Source organism: Peromyscus maniculatus, chromosome 8, assembly GCF_049852395.1.
Source record: "Peromyscus maniculatus bairdii isolate BWxNUB_F1_BW_parent chromosome 8, HU_Pman_BW_mat_3.1, whole genome shotgun sequence".
NCBI classification, from domain to species: Eukaryota; Metazoa; Chordata; class Mammalia; order Rodentia; family Cricetidae; genus Peromyscus; species Peromyscus maniculatus.
Window position 1 is genome coordinate 32,353,053 of NC_134859.1, and position 22,141 is coordinate 32,375,193.

General features: G+C 39.0%; 1 long non-coding RNA gene across 1 annotated transcript in view; it reads right to left on the reverse strand.

Annotated features, from left to right (window-relative positions):
- Positions 1-9,118: 9,118 nt before the first annotated feature.
- The window catches only part of LOC121831628 (uncharacterized), a 31,642-nt gene continuing 18,619 nt past the window's right edge, over positions 9,119-22,141 (reverse strand). Inside the window, exon 3 of the long non-coding RNA XR_006075144.2 lies at positions 9,119-10,712. This is a non-coding gene — a long non-coding RNA (uncharacterized LOC121831628). The remainder of the gene's footprint in view (positions 10,713-22,141) is intronic.

Genomic DNA, 22,141 nt, shown 5'->3' on the forward strand with positions numbered 1-22,141 from the left:
CTCAAGCTGAACCAGTTGGCAATCAAGCTTAACCAATCAAACGAAGGTACATGGAGTTATGTACCTTGAGGACATTGCTCTAGAAGCCAGATGATGGGATCAAGTACCCTTTCCCCAGTTTAGAACATTCTAAAGGTTTATCCCAGCTGTAAAATCATGCTTTTTATACTTTAAAACATTTAAGTATAAAAAGTAAAAGAATAAGAAATATATTTAGGAAATAAACAAATAGAGGTACATTAATAGTAAATTACATTTTGCCCAAAAGTGTAATACTGGTAAAATCACTACTAACCTAAAAGAAGAGTTTTTAAAGTTTTCATAATAAAGCAGTAATAAACTCATGAGGAGTAGATATGTATACCTTGATCTGAATGCTACATAGTGTATATGTATATGTCAAATATAATTATTCACATATATAGAGAATCAGTTAAAAACAAAAATGAAATAAGAAACACTTGATAAAAGATGCTCAGCTCATTAAATAGACATAATTATCAATTACTATGAATGCAATTAACTGCTTGAAAAATGTATTAAGCAAAAGGGGTCAGAACTATGAAAGAAGTTGTCAGACCTCCTATAATAAGAGATTTTCTCTTCAATTGGATGATTAAACATACAAAAATGAGATAGAAGATTTAAACAACATAATTAAAAAGCAAGCCTCAACAAGTCTCTGAGAGATTATCTTGCTACTGAAAATTCTTTGCCTCTAATTCAAATAAGTTATAATTCCAAATACTCTAAGAAACAGAAATTAAAAACAATACACATTTGAAACATTAAAAGCACCTTAGAAAAGTTGAGAGCACATAATAAATCAAAATGGAAATTATTAATATTAAATAGAAAATATTAAAAACTGAATGATACACCAAATAAGATGAGATTCAGTAAGAAGAATATTTATAGAAATATATGTAGCCAGCCTCAAATAGCTATTTTAGAAATAAAGCCTAATTGTAAATGAACTAGGCAGCCAGTTTAATTAAAAAGCCAGGAATTCAAAATTAACCTCACATTAGAACTTTGATTAATTTAGTCAATTATATTAAACAATTAAAAGATAAGAATCATGTGACTCATCTTAATAGATGCATGAGAAGTAAAGGTTGACTAAAATTTAATATCTACCTATATTAAACACTAAAAATATTTTAATGAAGATATTAAAAAGTTCACAATAAAGATTTTAGATGATGATAAAATGTAAAGATGTTCTATTTCTCAACATGGTATCAGAGTATACCTTGTCTTTTTGGGGGCTTGTCTTAGTCCATTCTTGTGGCTATAACAAAATGTGTGAGACTGTATCATTTATTAAAACCAACCTTATTTCTCATAGTTCTGGAAATTATAATGTCTAATACCACAGAGCCAGCAGGTTTAATATCTCTGTTTTCTAGATGTCTTGAACACTGCATCCTTCAGAGAAGAGGTGGCTGTGCTCTCACATGACTGAATGTCAGAAGGTCTGAATACCATCACAAGAGTGTAGCTCCCCTGGATTGGTCATTTGCCACAAGTCCTACCTCCAATATACTGCCACAAAGAGTCTAATCTGTGACATGAAAATTGGAGGAGAAACAGCCATGGATAACTGTTTAAATAACCTTTAAAATAACGGTTGGACTGCTATGAACGTACTCAGGGGGCTGAAGCTAGAGGATTTTGACTTCAAGGCATACATAGTACATTCAAGGCCAGCCTGGGTTATATAGCAAGAGTCTGTCTCAAAAAATTTTTTATAGAAGGTAGACAAAAGTACTAAGATGAGAAATGAAAAAAAACAAAACAATACTGTCCACTTCCCCCATCAAAAAAAGAATAACACTCAGAGAATGTGAAGATTATTTTAACTAGGAAGTAATGGGTTTTCTACCAACCCTGGAATTAAAGAACAATTACTTAAAATTCAAAAGCCCTATACATTAATAATTTCATCTTCTTAACTTATCCAAAGGTTGTCATGCAATATTTACGGCCTGAGAAAGTCCATAGCCCCATTCATCTTGAAGGCAAGTCACTGAAGGATGGAAAGTATATTTTCAAGGCCTAAAAACAACATTTATTCTAAAAAAAATTCTATTTCTATTGTCTTCCTACCTGTTTTCTGGGCACAGAGCTATGAATGGGGCCAAAGGCACTCCGGTTTTTGTAGTGGGCACAGAGCCTGGTACACAGGGTCTCAGGTGCCCGTTCTTTCCCTCTCTATGCCTATGGAGCTCTCTGTTGTACAGCCTCTGGGAAGCAGGATCTGGGAAGAAATGCTAGGATAGGTATGATTCTAGGATTACACAGGAGCCAGAGAGGTCACAGAAAAAGAAAACTTTTTAAATGATGTCGAGGTTCTGATTTAACCCCCAGTAACCCCAGAGATTTCTGAGTGCTTAAACAGACTCATGGGTAAAGAAGTACCCATTCTGTGTGGTATAAATTCTCATGCAGAGGGCCACTACATTTTTTTGCAGACATTTGTGATTTATTATTAGTTTTCTCCGGGAGGTAAAAATTGACTATGAGTAGCATAAGAACACAAGCTGAAAGAAAAAAATGTATAATTTAGTTTTTTTATATTGTTGTCTTCATGTCTTTTAGTCAATTCTAAATCATACTGTAGTTTGTATTGCTATAGAAGCTTAGATCTGGGGGAGGGATGTAGTGGACACTTAAGAAATCTCAATTGCAACATTCATCCCAAAGTCTTTGCTTTATAGGCAAGAAAACCAATCACAAACTAGACAAGCTAAATAAACAGAAATCTCTGTAGCAAGCTGCAGAAAATGTTCAACATGTCTTTCTCCAGTTGCCAGCATCTGGTGAGCCTTGCTGTTAGGAACTTTCAGTGGGGTACACTTCTTTTCTTAGAAGCTAGAAGTCTCGATATTTCCATTAAATCTATTGATCTTTTAAATACTAGCTCATTTTTTAACAAAACAAATACTACACAAGTTATACTGAAGTTGTCTGTCATCTGTTTGTCAGAGATTGTGTCTATGATGCCATTTCATGGCTTCAGCATGAAATAGGTACAGGACCAGGACAAGGGTCTAGCCTTCTAGATTCTGATCTGGGGCTCTGGTCACATCTGATAACCTTCCTGAAATGTGTCAGGTTTGAAAGTCATTATATTCCCTTTCTTGTAGTTTCTAAATGAGATATGCCTCCCTTAACCATATATGTTAGGATGGAAAATCTATAACTGAGACAGGAAGGGAAATGTTGATTTAAAAAAAAAAAGAAAGGGTGTAATGCTGCATTGAATTACAATTACCTAAGAAGTGTCTGACTTAATTTTCCATGTATTTAGAAATACAAAGCATATATTTCCAGAGAATGTTTTGTATTTACAGCATGTCTGTCTAGTTATACGGCTGCAATATAATTGTTTTCCTGCTGAGAATTATGGCCGTGAAGTTACTCTGGGTCCTATTACAGCTAATTATAGTCTTGTTCTGGAATTTAAGAGCTCCCCTGTAAAGCTCCCTCCATTCCAGCAATACACAACAGACACAGAGAGCAAGCTTATTCTGCACGTGACTATAGCTCTCAGGTGCCTGATAGGAAATATGACATTTGGACACATAGGGGTATGAATTACCAGAAATGAGCCGGGACTGAATGAAATAATTCCAACTTCCAATTCTGTGAAAAATGGAACACCATTCAACAGAAATAATATATATGCTGATATTTATATACATATGTAAGCTTTTTCCTTAACTATATCAAGAGAAGTTAAGTAGATGTGCATCCTCTAGAAAGAATAGAAGGCTGCGGATAGTCTTCCTATCTTCTTGAGCCCTCCCATGGCCTGAGCAAAGAGTAGATGTACACAAGGACAAAACCATCTCTCTTTAACTGATATATTTCCTTTGGGCTCAGAGTTGAAAGATTTGGGCTCCTTCTGGCAGTGTCACTTTCTCACCTCTGGGATGTCAGCAAATCATTCCACTCAGCTAAACTTTATTTTTCTCATCTATACAATGGAGAAATGGATGCCTGCCCTATGTTCATTCTCATTGCTGTGAGGGTCAAATTGGTTCATGAGATGGAATTGGATTAAGGGAGATGGCCTCTTTTCCTATTCCGAGGGGAGCTGAGAGGCTCTACAGCAGTTTTGAGGGTGAGGGATAAGGAATGAGACATCTAGCAGCCTTGGGCAACTCTCATTATGCAAAGTACTGTGGACAGCCTTTAAGGGTTAACTGAGATGACCAACACAAAATGCTTAGCTAAGTGTCTGCCTGACAGAGGGCCTTATATCCCATATTGTATTGAATTACTGATTCAGCTTTTATTATCAGAGGGTTACCATATATGTGTGTGCATGAATATATATATATATATATATATATATATATATATATATATATATATATATATATGTGTGTGTGTGTGTGTGTGTGTGTGTGTGTGTGTGTGTGTGTGTGTGTATACAGTATTGAATACATATATACATGTACAGCACTGAATAAGATCAGCACTTCTATTTTTATGGTGGTGATATTGATTTTTTTTTTACCCATAACTGAAAGATTTTGTTGAAAAAAATCAAACAGTGAATAAAAAGTTTCCTAAGTTCTAGAAACAAAAGAAAGAAGCTAAATTCAGAACTTCTGATCTTGAAAGTGTCTTTTTCACCATCTTCCCCGGGGTGCATCAGAAGACAAATGAAGGGGATAAGGATGATGGGAAGTTCTGCCTGGAAAAATCCTAAGTGATGACAAAGACAGTTCTCTCTCCACGTTTCTAATCTACACTTGGTGTAAAAATACTTTTTTAATTTTTATCAATGTCAGTTTATATGTATGTGTTTTAAGTAAACTAACAATAAAACCTATGCATGGAAAAAAAGCTGTCCCTTGAATAGACCTCCCACTCCCCCAATTCCACAATCCCAGCTGTCATCAGGTAGTCACTTTTCAATCTCTTATGTGAGTTTTCTCTAATTTACCTTCCACATTTTTAGAAGACACTTAACATTTTCATATACCTTTTATATATCTCTTTTGGTGGTCTTTTAAGTATCTATTGATATCCTTAGTCCATCTTCAAATTAAGCAGTTGTACTTTAAAATTGAGTTATAGTCATGTTCTACATTTTAGAAAGGAATGAATTACTACATACATAATTTATAAAAAGAAGTATTTTCACTCATTCCATAGGCATTGATATTCCTTGCTACCTGTAGCTCCATACCTAGCAATCCAAGGAAGCCCCACTCGCCCATTGTTCTGAGGACTCATGCTCCCCATGTCACTCAGTATCATAACTGTCCTTGCTTAACACAGCACCACTAAAAACCCCTCCAGAGGCCATGTGGAGACCATTGAGTGAGCGAGGGAGGGAGGGAGAGAGGCAGGGAGGGAGGGAAGGATGGAGAGAGGGAGTGCGTGGCTCTGCACATACCGCACTTCACATCCAATGTCTTCTGCAGCGACCAAGAGTCACATGTAATTAAACAGAGGCAGTATGTAATGCCAGGAACTGGATTGTGCTTTCACCTCATAGGTTGCCTTTCTACATAGTTGTCTCCTTGGCTATACAGATTTTTTTTTTTTTAGTTTTGTTTGGCCTCATCGTGTTATTGTTACCTATGCCTTTGATGACATATTCAAGAAGTCATTGCCAAGAGCAAAGTCATAAAGATTTCATCCCACAGTTTCTTCTAGGAATTGCGCAGTTTTCAATCTCACATTTAAACCTTCATACATTCTGAGTTGACTTTTGTGTGGTGTCAAATAAGAGCTCAATTTCATTGTTTTGTGTATACACACCCAGCTTCATCAACATTTTTTTAAGGTGACCATCCTCTCACTGTGGGGTATTCTGGACTTCCTTGTTGAGAATTCATTGAATCTCTCTCTCTTTTTTTTTTAATTGAATATTTATATATTCTTTAATTTTGCACAATGACTTTTCTTTTTTTTTTTTATTTTACAACACCATTCAGTTCAACCTAATAGCCACAGATTCCCCTGTTCTCCCCTTCTCGCCCCCTTCCCGCTCCCCCCAGCCCACCCCCCATTCCCACCTCCTCCAGATCAAGGTCTCCCCCGAGGACCGGGATCGACCTGGTAGACTCAGTCCAGGCAGGTCATTGAATCTCTTGATGTAGACTTGTTTCTGGCCTTCCTGTTCTAGTCCATTCTTTTATGTACCTGGCTGCATACCAGACTATTTTGATTAGTGTGGCTTTATAAAGCCATGTTTAACCATCATTATAACATGTTAGTTGTGAACACTAGTGGAGTACAAATCAGCAGATGGATAAAATGAATAAATAGAGAGGATGTGATATGTGATTCTGGAAAGATAAGGTCTGCATTCTTTTTGGCAGCTTGCTGATAATACCACCAGATTAATAGATCCAAATCTTTTGCCTTTATTCTCTGTCAATGAATTAGAAAATTCATAACTATATGAGAGAAATCTGAAAGTACAATAAAAGATACAAGGGAAAATGTTGTGCATTCAGAGAATAAAAATTCAAATCTCTGATCTTCTAGGCTCTAAAGATATGAATTTAGGTGCATTACAAATTTTTCTGATACAACAATTTGTACATCCATAATGGTGACAATGACCTGCAAGAACCTGTATGCACTATAAAACATGATCCAAATATTCATTATTATTTCCCATTATGGTTCCATATTTATAAATGATAACTTACAAAAGCTGAGTTCTGAAACATTTCACTCAGTTCGGCCAGAGTTGCATGAATTCTGTCCTTGATCTCTGATGTGCTTTGCCCCATGCCTCCATCCTGATACACCATAGAAACGAAGTGGCCATGTCACAGAACAGTGGCATACACATTTCCAACATGAAATGTCAATGAGTCTCCAAGATTGAAGCATTAAAAATGTATACAGAACTACTGTCATACAAAGACGGTAATACTAGCCCATTCTTTTAAAAATAATTGCTACTGTTCACTCCAATAGAAACATGTATTACTATAATCTGTGAAAATGATTCTAACTTCTCCCATTGGTACACAATGGGAAACAAACATCTTAATATCGATCTCAATTTTTATGTGCAAAAGTAAAGCTGTGTTTATTCTGCCAACATATTGCTTTAGCTTTTTTCAAAAGATATGAAACATACAGTACCATCTGCAATCCAATTTATTATATGGAAGTTGCACAATTATGTACATTTTTTTTAAATGCCAGTTAACATTTGGGAGAAAAGGAAGGCATTGGCTCTATGAAATCTCCAAATGATTTAACCTTCACTGTTTTTTTCTTAAACCTTTTTCCCTCTGCTTTGTCTCTGCCCACCCTGCCAGCTTGAGAGCAATATTCTATCATCTTGTCAACCCCCTGCTAGGTGAAGCACATCTGTTACAAGATGCTAACTTCAACCAAGGGCTGGGCTACAGACAGGGCTTCTTTTGGATATAGATTTAAGCCCCAAGAAGAAATCACCAATTCCACATTACGCAGCACTTTATAGCAATGATAATCACTGGCATTTTTCGTGGTGCTTTACAGACACATTCATAGTGCTTAGCAGCTCAGGTTTGGGAATTACTCTTCATGGGCTTGAAATATGACTCTTCTTGGACAAGATACCCAACTTCCCTGTGCCTATTTTCTCACCTGCAGAAGTGGGATGATGACTTTATCTAGCACACAGAGCTTCAAGGACTGCTAAGCAAAATGGCCTAGCATAGTGCCTGGCACACATGTGATATCAATTTATATCTATTAAATATGGTACCATCACCATTCTTGCTAGTTTACCAGTCCTGCCAAAAGCATATGACTTGCCCCCATTTTTTTGAAGAAGAAGAAAAAAAAACCCCAGAATCTGAATGTCTAAATGGCCTGCCAATGGTCTCATCCCCAATAGATATTACTAGAGATTAACAAGACTAAAAGCTAGATGAATTTTTTTATAGAAAACTGAACTCTTCCCTATTCAGATGTATGTGCTCTTCTTTTAGAAAGAACAAAAGTGACAAATGATGAGGAGAAACAGGAAATAAGCTAAGGATCAGACTCAAACTAGGAGAGTTTGCTGTGCCCAGTACTTTCACTCAGAAGTGTCGCTGAATTTGGTGAGTCTCTGTGTATTCAGCAAGTGCATTAAAAGTGTAGTTGTGAAAGAACCCACTCACGTACCTGTATTGGTGAGCACGCAGCCTAGGGAAGAGGCAATAGACAATGATCAACAGCAAAGATGTAAATATGGTAACATCATATAGTCAAACACCTGTGTCCAACAGGAAACAGTGGCATGAAGTAAAAACAGCATGGTCTCTAAGAGAACAGGGTCTGGATCCATTAAATGTGATCTGGGATTTAATTGTGGCCTTTCCCCCATATGCTTCAATTTTCTCATAGAATTGTTTGAGGATTCAGTGTGTATACAGAGCTTAGAGTAGGACCAGCATACAGTAAGTGCTCTACAAGGGACTTTCAAGGTGATGAATGTGAGTGTCATGGGACCCAAAGGACGAGTACTTTTCTAGGTACAGAACAGCAGGTGCAAATGCTATGGCAAAGGCCGAGCTTGAGTCATGGAAGAAAAGAAAGGAGACCATGGGGTTGAAGCCTAGTAAGCAAAGGAGGGTGGCAGCTTATACGGTTTATTGTTTCTATTAGAGAATTAATAGTAGCTCATTTACCTGAATTAAGGGGCTGAGCTAATAATATCTGAATGTTCCTTTAGCTCCAAGACCACTTGACAATAATGTAACTTACCTGCTAAGAGTAAATAGATTCATTTGTCCACAGTGAGCAAGGTCCAGGAAGCACCAGCCACCTCCTCATGCTTCCTAAAATCTACAGCTACTGGAGATGGTAAGCAGAGTCCCTTAACCTTCAGTAATGCTTTTCTTCAGAGTAGGACCAGTTTGGCTGCAGGAGAAGCAAGTAACTGTCCTAGGCATCATTAGCATCAGTCTTTCCAGATTTTGTTCAAGTCAGTCCCTTTGATATAAGATAGCATAGACACATTGAGTTCCAGCACAAGTGATGATGTAAGAGATCCTGGATACCCTTGCCCCAAGAATATTCCAGAATAAGACCCTAGTGTCTACACTGAGCAGGGTAATGAGCCATCTACGTGATCTGGAGCCTGATCTAGAAAATGAAGACAGATGAGAGAATCTCCCTCATAAGTCAAGGGGGAAGATACAGTGAGACAAAGCACAGAGGTTGGCACCAAGAATTGTTCAATCAGTGAGCACATCTTGAAGATCTGAGAGCTAATCCTTCTTTGTGAACATAGGAGGAAAACACATCCACCTGGGCTGGCTTACGAATGGAATGTGGACGGTGTTTAGAACAAAAGAACAAAGCATTGAAAAAAATCGCTCCTGTTCCAGGCTTTCTGGAAAGATGGGCAGCTGAGGGGTGGTTGTCATAGAAACCCCTCTGCTTGAGCTCTAGCATCATAAAGACATGGGTTTGAGTCCACGCTCTGTCTGTCTTATTTGTTCCATCAAGGAATTAAGTTCCTCATGTACAAATTCAAAGTAAGTGTATTCAATATCCAAGCAAAATATAAACAAAGGGATATAGTGGATGAGATGTAAATGGTAAAACTGTTAGTTCATGTGTAACTGTGCTTATCATATAGTTTTGTGAATCAGAGATTCAAGCAAGACTTTGCTGGGTGGCTCTCACACTCTCCATGCCAACAATGCTATCATTCTACGGTTTGAAGAGCCAAGAGGACTTCATTCATATGCCTGGCCCCACTTCCCCCCCCTCTAAACATTACATTCACTTGGACACTGGAGCAAGGCATCTGGATGTTTTACATGGAGTCCCAGGGTTCCCAGAGACCAAGAAAAGCTGCAAGTTGTTTTCAAGACTATGCTTGCCTTATGCCATTTTCATTTAAGGCCCATGTTCATTGTAATAGGAACAGACTTTACCTTTTGATGGAAAAAAAAGAGTCAAAAAATTTGGGGCCAACTTTAGTTGTCCATAGTACCTAATGCTAAGAATGATAGGAGTTTTGGAGTGTGGCCAATTAAATGGAGAAGATGTTATTGCTCTGGAATGGGCTTCTTCCAGCCTCCTCCTCTGCCTTATATTTACAGCTCTGCCTTGATTAAGACTCACTCCTTAGTCAATGACAGGTGTAAGCCATCTCACTAACTGACATGCAAAATGATAATATTTTGCACAGCACCTTGATTGCATCATTCATCCAAGAATATTCAAGTCCTCTGCAAACAATAATTAAGCCTCAGGGCCCCCAAGTTGCTCCATTATCTTGTCTTTGTAGAGAGGGATGTTGTGAGCCCAGGAGAGTGAGCTTGCCAAAGTCACAGAACTGAGTGACAGAGCTGAGAAGGAATCCATTCATAGCATCAGCCACTGAGGCTAGGTGTTCACATTCCTTACTGCCTCTAGAACTGCACCTAGAAATACAAAGAAGCCCCACTTTTTCCATCATCTTGGGGACTCATGCTCATTGTGCCTCTCAATATCATGACTGTCCTTGCTTACCACCGCACCTCTTGAAAAGAAACCTCTCCAGAGCCAGATGGAGTCCATCAAGAAACCAAGGAGATGTGCACATCTCTCCCTTCACTCTCAATGTCTTCTTCGATGACTCAGGGAGTTACGCACGATTAAACAGAGGCAGTGAGCAATGCGAGGCTCTGGGTTGTGCTTTCATTCTTCACTGGACATAGCTCATTTGCTTTGCTGTCAAACAGCAAGAGAACCTAGGAAAGAGAAAGGGGAAAAATTATGCTTTGGGGGTAGGGGAGTGAGAAAAACTAAATGATATGCCACTTTCAGAATGTATCATTAGCTTTTGGCAAACTATTGACTCTCGCCTGGTCTTTGTCAAATCTTGTAAAGGCAGTGCTATGGCAGCTGTTAATCCTGGCTAGAGTCATTTAACTTGTTAGATAAATTGGAATGGGATCAGATGCATCACCTTGTCAGCAGGACTTCTCCTCTCTGCCAGCCTCCTTCCCACTTCTCCTGTGTCCAGACCTACCTTATTAGTAGTCACTTTTTAACTGTTTCTAATACCTACCTCCAGTCATGCCATCTCACCGACTCTAGTTTAACTTTTTGAATTGCTCTTTTAAAATATGAGTTAAATAAAGGTCAGCAAACGTTTAGCTTAACACCTTTGAGTTATAAGTAAAGACACATACATCAAGATGGCATGGTGATTTGGATCCCAATTTGGGATTCAAATTGGACCCAATATTTAGCCTCTCTCAACTTGAATTTTCGTATCTATAGAAAGTGGTTAATAAATAGTCCCTACTTCTACATCTTGTTGTTGAAAGAGCCAAACAGAGACAAACACAAAAAAATAATGGTAGTTATGAACGATATCTCTGAAGAAAACAGTTAGTTGATATCATGGCAAATGAATGACAAAAAGAGAGAGAAAGAGTGCTTGTTTTGGTCCCTCAAATTTAAAACATATATAATACACAAATATATCTTATATTTATATATAATAATGTATAAAATTTATTTATTTACTTATTTATTTTAGGTGATGAGTATTTTGCTTGCATGGATGAGTACTACATGTATGCAGTGCCTGTAGTGGCCAAAAGAGCGAGTCACAACCCCTGGAACTGTAGTTATCGATGGTTGTGAGCCACCATGCAGGTGGTCAGAACCAAACCTGAGTCCTCTGAAAGAGCAGAAAGTGCTCTTAATGGCTGAGCCATCTCTCCAGCCCCTTGACTTTTAATAGCTGCTTTATCAATTCCTTCTGTAAATATTTATTGTGGGACATATACTATGCCCCAGGTATTGTAATGTGCACAAGCATCAACTAATGAATAAGACCACCTTGCTACTGCTCCACCTGGAGCTTATAGTCTGGGAATAGAACAGAATTTTCACTTATTGCAGCTGTGTTAGGGAGAAGAGTGGAGGGTGTTGATAGAAAATTGTCGGGGAGAATGATTTCCCTGGGTCAGGGAAGTGAGATAAGAAGTCTGCAGGGAAAAGACATTTAAGTGAAGACGTTAAGACCAGAGTGTTTGTAAGCTTCATCAAGGAGAAGGGGGTGGGAAGGCATGTGGCACAGCAAGATGAGAAGCAGTGTGATAGGTTCTCATCACTGAAAAGAAGCGACTGCCAATACAGTGTATTCATTCTACTGCCTCAGCCCTTCCCATGTCACTAGCACCCCACTAGACCCTGTTTCTGCCCAGAAGAAAGAATGTCCTTTGTTTCCTAGGATTCTTGGAAGCCCTATGTTAGAAATAGCAAAGAAACATTCTTAGTAGCTCTCTAAATAATAATATTTGAGCAAATGCCATGCATGAAAATACTGACTTTCTTTAAGTGAAAAATGATTTGAGAGTGATATGACATGTGATGGCTTGCTGAAATATGACAGGTTTATCTATCTTATTGCACTGCTCTTATCTCTCAAATACAAGTTGGGAACTCAGCAAGTTACCCCTGAGAGTGAACACACTCATATTCAAACATAAAGAACAGATGGCTGGCCATAATCAACCCTTATTCTGGCCTTCAGACTGTGTATCAGTTCTGTTTCCTCAAGCCACACCCTGCATCTCCCATCTCAGAGCAGCATTGGCCTCAGCTTTGCCTTCTATTCTTAGCATTTCTCCATCAACCATCCTCACCTGAACACAAGAGTGCAGGTAGCACACGGGATCCAGTCTGAGATGGATCTCTCCTAGATCAAGAATTGGTAGAGCCTGAAGAGTTGCTCACTGATCTTAGACAAGCAGCTTACTACCTCAAATAAAATGTCTAGCACTGCATTCCCACACTTTTGGACCCCATTGTTTGAATATATATAGAAGATTTACTAATGTTCTACCATTACTAAGAAAGCCCCAGGAAACAGCTCTGGTTTATCTGGCTTTGCAGATAGAAGATATAAGAAATATGACACTATAATAAATGTGAGATATGACCATTGCTTTCAAGGATCATACAAACCTGTAAAGGAAATCAAACAACTGATATAATAAAGAAATCTACACACAATAGTCAGTTTAATTCTCCCAATAGGTATGAGTTGCTCTTTGTCCTGTTTTTAGATGATGAAAGGGTGCCTATGATCATATTAGATAAAGTTGGGAATGAAGTTTATGCTGTATTATTCTGAAACATGCACAGAGTCAGATTAGAATACATAAAATGACACCTTGTACCCATAAGCACATCAGAAACAGGAAAAAACAAGCAAAAGTAACCAAATAAAAGAAGTCCGAGACTTTGAAGACTTGGGAATGTTAGAGCAGTATTTCTCAGCCTTAGCATTACTGACATGTTGGACTAAGTGGTTCCTTGTGTTGGATGTGCATGCATTCCTGGCTTCTGTCTACTGAATACTGGCAGAAACCCCAGATCATAAAAATAGCAACATCAAAAGAAACTCTAGAAGTTATCAAATGGGCTTTGGGGAGAAAAATCCCATCTCATTGACAACTCTGCAGTAGAGTCAGAGAACCTTCAGGGCAGCAAAGTCCAGGGGAAGACACATCATGTACGATCAGGAGGCCAGATCATGCTATAAAAGCCAATAGTTGAGAAAAGGCTGGAGTGGAGTTGGAACCAGATTCTGGAAGGTTTAGAATGCCAGGTTCTGATAGTAGAAGCTAAGAGCTAGTATATAATCTAGAGACTAAGAGTGACATCTGTTCTTCTTCTTCTTCTTCTTCTTCTCCTCCTCCTCCTCCTCCTCCTCCTCCTCCTCCTCCTCCTCCTCCTCCTCCTCCTTCTTCTTCTTCTTCTTCTTCTTCTTCTTCTTCTTTTTCCTTTCTGGCCTCTGTGCTGCTCCCTGAATATTTCAGGCACATTCTGGTCTCAGAATATTTGAATCTTCTCTCCTCTGTCTTGAAAACAGCAGTTCTCAACCCATGGGTTGTGATCCCTTTGAGTCATTTTGTAACAATAAAAATATATCCTGTATAGCAGATATTTACATTACTATTCACCACAGTAGTAAAATTACAGTTATGAAGTAGCAATGAAAATAATTTTATGGTTGGGGATCACCACAACATGAGGAACTGTATTAATGAAAGCATTAAGAACGTTGAGAACTACATAAAAGTTTCCCAAAGGACACTTCTCATCTTCCTCTGTTCCCCACTCCCCAGTCTGAGCTGGCCTCCAACTCACAACCTTCTGCCTCAACCTCTTGAGTGCTGGGATTGCAGATGTGCACCACCACAGCTGGCTCCTTCATGTTTCTGTCCAGATTCTATGAGTGAGGCCAGCCATTTCTCTAAATTTCTGTCCCCTATCCTATTTAGTTTACTTTCATACATCCGCTTTTCCTTCATATCATCCCCATGGCATCACAAAACCATATATGTATGTCACTTTATTGTCTATCTGCTGCAGGTAGAGTGTGAGCGGAATGAGGTCAGAAACCATTCCTGAGCCTGTGTTACTGCGAACTTGATACCAGAGACACTTCCTAGTACTCAGTAAATATTAAATTAGCAATTGCTGTGGGATGTTCTGTATGTTAAATGTGTTGCTCTGATTTGTTAATAAATAAAACACTGATTAGCCAGTAACCAGGCAGGAAGTATAGGCGGGACAAGGAGAGAGGTGAATTCTGGGAAATGGAAGGCTGAGTCAGAGAGATGCTACCAGCCACCGCCATTAGTACCAACATATAAGATACTGGTAAGCCATGAGCCATGTGGTATAGATTTATAGAAATGGGTTAATTTAAGATAGAAGAACTAGATAACAAGAAGCCTGCCACGGCCATACAGTTTGTAAGCAATATAAATCTCTGTTTGTTTACTCGGTTGGGTCTGAGCATCCGTGGGACTGGTGGGTGAGAGAGATTTGTCCTGACTGTGGGCCAGGCAGGACTGGAGAAAACTCCAGCTACAAGCAATTATATTTTCAGGAAAAATGTTTCTCTAAACCCAGGTGCTACCTTACCCAGTCTATAAACAGAAGGTCTTTATATATTTCAATTATCATAAAATATAGTCTGATACTAGAAAAATAGTCTGATACTGATTGAATAAGAACTAAGGCACTTATGGGTTTAGGAATAGAGACTCCTGTGACTCAACTAGTTTAAAGGCAGTAAATTGGAGAATCTGTGTACTAGGATGCCAAAAGTGCATTTAATGCACCACAGAGATTATAAGTCACCTGACAGCTGTTACATTTGCCACTTGACTCTATTCTTGCTCTTTCTTCATAGCTTCACTTCTTAGGAAGACAAGATCAAATTTCTCAGGCATGAGTAAGCATGGGGTTGCAGGGCAGAATGTTCTGGGATGCCCTAATATGCCAATTGAGACAAAAATGTCACAGTGTATTGACACAGATTGTGAATGCTCAAAGGCATCTTCAATGTGCAATAGGGTAGACAAAATTTCTTCCTCTTTGTCCAGCAAACCAGGTAATAGAATTTTAGAGATATGCATAGGGCCAACATACAGGCTTGTTCTATGATTTCTACTGCTCTGTTCAATGAATTTTATCAGTGCCTTATATTTTGCTAATTCCTTTAATAAAATTTTATGACATGCATTAGAATAGATGGTAATATTTATGTATTTAGATCACCAAAACCAACAGGCAACATGTAGCAGCACAGTTAATTCTAAGGCTCTGGAGTAAATGCCCCAATTCTCCCAAACTCTCCATGATTTTTAAATAAATGAGCTAGCTTACAGGAGTCTCAACTTACCAATCTGTGAAATGAGTACCACAAACAACCATTTGGTGAGTGTTCTGGTGTTTTGTGGATTCCATTTCATTATCTCTGCAAATACATATGGTTGGCCACCAGCTCACCAAATTCAGGCCTTACCACTAGGAATCAATGAATGCCAGAGAAATGTCTTGTAATCCACATTCTTAACCCAGTGCATGGTATAGTAGGAATCCAATATCTATTCACTCTATCAAATAAAGCGATCAATAGTAGGGATAAAGATGACTTTCTCATGCTAAAATAGCAAAAGGGATGAATGGTGGTGGTCAAAGTAACCATGCCATTGACAGATAGTGAAGTATGAATTGCTAAATGGTCTTATTAATAAAAAAATAATCTGGAGCCAGATATTGGGGTGAAAGCTGAAAGATCAGAGAAACAGAATAAGCCAGCTACAAGTTCTTACCTCTATGAAATCCTCAGTCTCAAGAGAGTGAGTTCCTGTTTCTTCATGCCTTAGATACCTTTTCCTCCCCAGACATCACTTCTTGGGATTAAAGGTGTGTGTGCTTCCCAGTACTGGGATTAAAGGTGTGTGCTATTACTGCCTGGCTCTGTTTCCAGTGTGGCCTTGAACTCACAGAGATCCAGGCAGATCTCTGACTCCTGAATGATAGGATTAAAGGTGTGTGCCACCACTGCCTGGCCTCTATGTCTAATCTAGTGGCTGGCTCTGTCCTCTCATCCTCATGCAAGTTTATTAGGGTATACAATAATCACCACAAGATAGACAACAGCTAAACCCAAGTTCCTGTCTTCCTGCCAGTTCTGTGCCCCTAATTGAACACTGATTCAGCAGTCATTGCAAGTGAACAGGGATGGAAGACAATTTATGTTACTCATGTGAGCCTTGCCTGGGAACAGTCTGTATAGGTAAAAGTGAAATTGTAAGCAGATGGCTCTGAGAAAAAAAAATACACTGGACCCCATCAGCCAGTTCAGGTTCTGTCCTTGTCATCCCATCTCTCTCTTTGCTGCCATTTTGCCAGAAGCCATTCACGTATTTGTGTTCTCCTGACACAATCTGATTCCAGTCTGATGATGCCCTGCCCCATACAAAGGTGCATGTCTCTAGAGTAGGAGAGGATTTGGCTGGTGAACCTCTTAGCATATTCTGTTCAAAGAACAAAGGTAAAGGGGTTATGCCATTGTGATTTTGCTGTCAACCAAGGCTCACAAACCTCTCATGCTCTTCTGATCCTTCAGTTACCACCACCACCTCTTCTGTCTCCCTGTCTTCTGCTAGATAGCCTACATACTGTACATCTGCTAGAAAAATGAAGCTCACCATCCTCCTCACACTTTGTGTGAAATCACACTGGATAGTATCACACGTCAGTGTTGATTCATTGATACTTCAAGATTCTGTATCTCTGTAGCTATTTTGAGTCACACAACAAAGATAAGAGTATGCCCAATTCACTTTAAATTTGATTGCCATTATTTGGGGGAGAGTATTTTATTGTTTGTTTGTTGTTTGGGTATCGTCAATATTTATTTGGAAAATAATTTTAAGAACCACAAAAAAAAGCTTGTTTATGAGCCAGAATCCTGAAATATTTTAAGTCATAAAGACCTTAGAAACTATCTGACTCTGACAGCTGGAAGGATGGCTCAGTGTTAAGGAGCACTTGCTAGTGAACTTGGTAGTGAAGGGCTAGAGTTCAATTCCCAACACAATTCCCAATATTCATGTTACATGGCTCACAAATGACTACAACTCCAGCTCCAGAAGACGTGATGGCTCTCTTCTGGCCTCCTTGGGTGACCATAGTTTTACACACACACAGACACACACACAGACACACAGACACACACACACACACACACACACGAGAGAGAGAGAGAGAGAGAGAGAGAGAGAGAGAGAGAGAGAGAGAGAGAGAGAGAGAGAGAGAGAACACTAGAACACTAAATTGTAGAAACAGGCCAGAGAGAGCTCGGACTGGCAGAGCCATGTATATCTTGTATCTTTTCTTTCTCTGAAGTTAGCTTCATCTTCCCAGCCTGCCCATCACAGATGTGTTTCTAAACAATTCCCAGAATACTCACCAGGAAGTTCTATTTAACACTGTCCTCAAGTGACAAGCAGACAGGGCTATTAGAGTTGATTAGGAGATAGCAGAATGGCTCAGGAATTGACCCTCTGCTGTCTCCTGGAGAGATATTGTAACAGGTAGCTTGCAGGTGCAGGGAAATTTGCCAGCTGAGAGAGAAGCAGGTCTACAAGCAGCGGATAAAGATTAGAGGATCTGGACAAAGCTTCCCTATTACCTTAAGGGATCAGACATGCTCAATCAGGGACCCTCCTCTATCAGTTATAGATCTTCAGTGACCCCGGGCACTTACTCATGAAGCTGTCCTGGGCTATTGATGTCAGACTTAAGAAGAAAAGCCCTAGAAGCCACTGTGTGGGCACGTGCCTGTAATCCCTGCACTTGTCGGGTAGAAGTAGGAGGAGCAGGAATTCAAAGCCCTTCTGATCTGCATCGTAGGCTGGAGGCCAGTGTGAGATACACAAGACCACATCTCAAAGCAAAACAAAACAAAATTAAGACTGAAATTCTGATGTTAGAAAATCTTGCTTTTTGTGGCTATCAATAGCATCAAAGGGGTGAGGAAGACTGCACAGGAATACACACACACACACACACACACACGCACACACACACACACACAATGGAAAGCCATATTAGCTTTCAGAAACTACCCTCAGACTGTAGCTATACAGGATCTTTAAGGAGCTATTCTCCTAATCTATTTTGCTGATACTTCTTCTGAGGTTCATCAACAAGAGAACAGTAGGTTCTACATGATCCCTAATCAGCTACCTTGGATATCAGGGAACAGCAACTATCTGTCTGCGGAAGGTTTGGTGAGCCTGGGTTGCAATTTCAGAATAAATACTGCTCCTCAAAATGTCCTGATGTGGCCATTTTAATCATTAAAATGTGAGACTAATTTTGTTCATTGGCATCATTCTCATTGATAAGACAGAAAGAATAGTTACAGAATAGAAACAGTTGAATTTTAACTGAGCTCTCATGTGCCAGGCGCCATTTTGTGTGCCTTTGGGGTGCTAGCTTGCTTCAGTTCTATCATCACATGACAAGTAGTTGTCTGGACATTACAGTTGGAGAGTTGATGTTAAGGTCTGGAGTTGAAGAGATGGCTCAGAAGATAGAGTACTTGCCATGTAAGCATGACTATCTGAGTTTGAAATCTCAGAACCCATGTAAATCCAGTGCAGTAGCACACTTCTGTAATAGCAGTGCTTCTATGGGAGATGGGAGGCCAAGAGAAGAGGAGCTACAGAAGCCAGCTGTCAGTTAGCCTGTGTAGGCAGTGGTGAGGAACCAGAGACACAGCCTCAAACAAGATAGAAGGTGAGGACAGACATCTGAGGTTATTCTCTGACCTCCATTTATGTACTGTAGTATATATGTGCTGGGAGAGAGAGAGAGAGAGAGAGAGAGAGAGAGAGAGAGAGAGAGAGAGAGAGAGAGAGAGATGGGGGAGGGGTGTGAGATTAACTTTAACCTCACTTTGGTTATGGATAACAATAACAGATTAGTTACAAAGATGAATTTGTCCTTGGAGTTCATGAGTTTCAAGAAAACTTTTATTTTCCTGTTCTTAAAACTAGTGTTTAGGGGAGGTGGGCTGGGGGGAAGGGGAGGGGGGGGCAGGAAGGGGGAGAACAAGGGAATCTGTGGCTGTTATGTAGAACTGAATGGTATTGTAAAATTAAATTAAATTTAAAAAACTAGTGTTTAGTAAAATTATTTTTTGTATAAAACTAGAAATTTTAACATGTGCATATTTTTGTAATCAGAACATTAAGAATACAGAATATCCTCCCAATTCCTTCATGGGCTTGTTCTTATCATCATCATTACAATATTATTTAATTTTTATTTTCAACTTAAAATATAATTACAACAATTCTTCCTTCTTTGTTCTTCCTCCAGTCTTCTCCATATTCCTTCCCAAACCCTCTCAAACTATGGCCTCTTATTCTTTAATTGTTATTGTTCATATATGTATGTGTGCCTAAATATATAAATATAACCTGCTCAGTCCATTTAGTGTTACTAAATCCCATTTATAGGATTTCAGGGCTGACCAGTTGGTGTTGAATAACACTTAGAGTACATCCCTAAGAAAGACTATTTGTTTCTCCTAATCTCAGCATCCTCACACACCTGTAATTATCTATCTAAGGGTGGGACCCGGTGAGATCTCCCCCTTCTGTGTTAGCATGTCTACTGATGTTATACATCTCCAGCTCTTGCTCAGGCAGCCATACAGTTGAGATATCACAGGTGAAGCATCCCTCTCACTCCTAGAAGGCACAACCTCACAGCAGATTTCCTGGTCCTCTGCTCTTACAATCTCCCCATCCTCTTTTCTATGGTGTTCCCCAAGAAGGCTGGTCCCCTAAAAAACCATTGATCTAGTTTTGACTCTTAACTATGTGATATAAACAAAATCCTAAGATTGGGAAACCTTGAGTGGGCTTCTGTGAAGCAGTATAATGCCTTTGCAATTCACCCAAATTGCTGTATTTGTCAGGGTTCTTTCTTTCCACTTATTGCTAAATTGCATTACACTGTGTGGGCTGCAGCACGGTCTGTTTACTCATTCACTCCCAGAGGAGACTGGATTTTCTTAGTATGGAGTAATCATGAACAAAGTTGTCAAAAGCATCCTTGGACAGGCTCTTATGTGAACAAAAGTTTTTGTTTCTCTAGAGTAAACAGAAGTAGAATGAGGGGGTGATATGTTTAATTTTATAAGAAACTGCCAAACCACTTTTCTGGAGAATAATCATTGTTCATTACTAAAGACAGAGTAGAAGACTCAGGAAGCTTTGAATCCTTGTCAGCTTTTGAAGCTGTTGACATTTTGCATTTAGCCATTTGCATGGGAATGAAGTTCACAATTCGAGGTTAATTTGTGTATATGCTACAACTATGTCAAGTATGTCTTCTATTTCTGTTTACTATGCTTCTATCCCCTTTGGCAAAGGATAAATCCTTCCTCATTTTATATCTTTTCTTACTGTTCAGTTATGAAATTTTTCATATATTCTTGACATAAGTCAGACATTTTCTCCCAATCTCTAGCTTGCATTTTCATTTTCTTAGCAGTATCTCCCAATGAGCAATTTTTAGCTTTTATGGAGTCCAGTTGATCCATGTTTTTAATGGATCAGGCTTGTGGACATATCTAACATATCAGGGCATGAATTTCTTTTTTTTTTTTTTCTTATAAAAGTTTTTCTTAACATACTTTTTTTTATATTTAGATGAATAGTTCATGATGAGGTAGTCCAGGGAAAGCATGAGGTTTAGGTCAACATCTGTTGAAAAGATTACCACCACCATCCACCCCACCCCACCCACCACCACCCAAAAACTGCTTTTGTGACTTTCTTTTATTAATTAAACTTATTCATTAAGTTTTCATCCCTACTGTAGCTTCCTCTCCCTCCTCCTCAATCCCTATCCCCAATCCACTCCTCCTTCTTTTACTTAATTAGCCAAGGAGGAAGGAAGAGAGGATGGCTGTTACTTGGTGGGAGACTTGGAGGAGTGATGGAAATTTTCCATAATTAGAATATAATAACTGTTTCATTACTTTACAAACATTGTAAAAATGCTGAAATTTGTACTTTAAAGGGATGGATTTGTGGCATTGAGAAAGCATCTGGATAAACAGAGCAATTAAAGAAAATATCCTAGCCACAGTAGTGTGAACCCTGCTACAGTTTGGATGTAGTTTTTCCCCTAAGTTCAAGTACTAAAAGCATGGTTTCCAATGTGACAGTATTGAGGTATGGGATCTTTTTTTTTTTTTTTTTTTTTTTTTTTTTGGTTTTTCGAGACAGGGTTTCTCTGTATAGCTTTGCGCCTTTCCTGGAACTCACTTGGTAGCCCAGGCTGGCCTCGAACTCACAGAGATCCGCCTGGCTCTGCCTCCCTAGTGCTGGGATTAAAGGCGTGCGCCACCACCGCCCGGCATGAGGTATGGGATCTTAAAAAGATGGCAATTGCATATTTAACAGAGATTTATAATATTTTCAAGGGACCAAGCTAGATCTCATAAGAGCACTTTCTGTGCCTCCCAATATAATGGGTTGCAACAACGCAAGGTTGCCTTTCTCAATTTATTCCCTTGCATGTGTCCTCACTGTGTATCTCTATCCAACTTCTCCATGCTGCTTCCATGTGATGCTTTCTACAACAACACTCTCATTGGGAGCTGATGTCAGTGCTAATATTTGTGGACTTCTAATACCATAGCCTCAATACACCTCTTTTCTTTATATACTACCCAGCATCCAGTACTATTATTTCATTGTTTGTATGGTTGTAAGTTGACTTAGTACAATTTATTGAAAAGACTGTTCTTTCCCAAGACTTGCTTGTC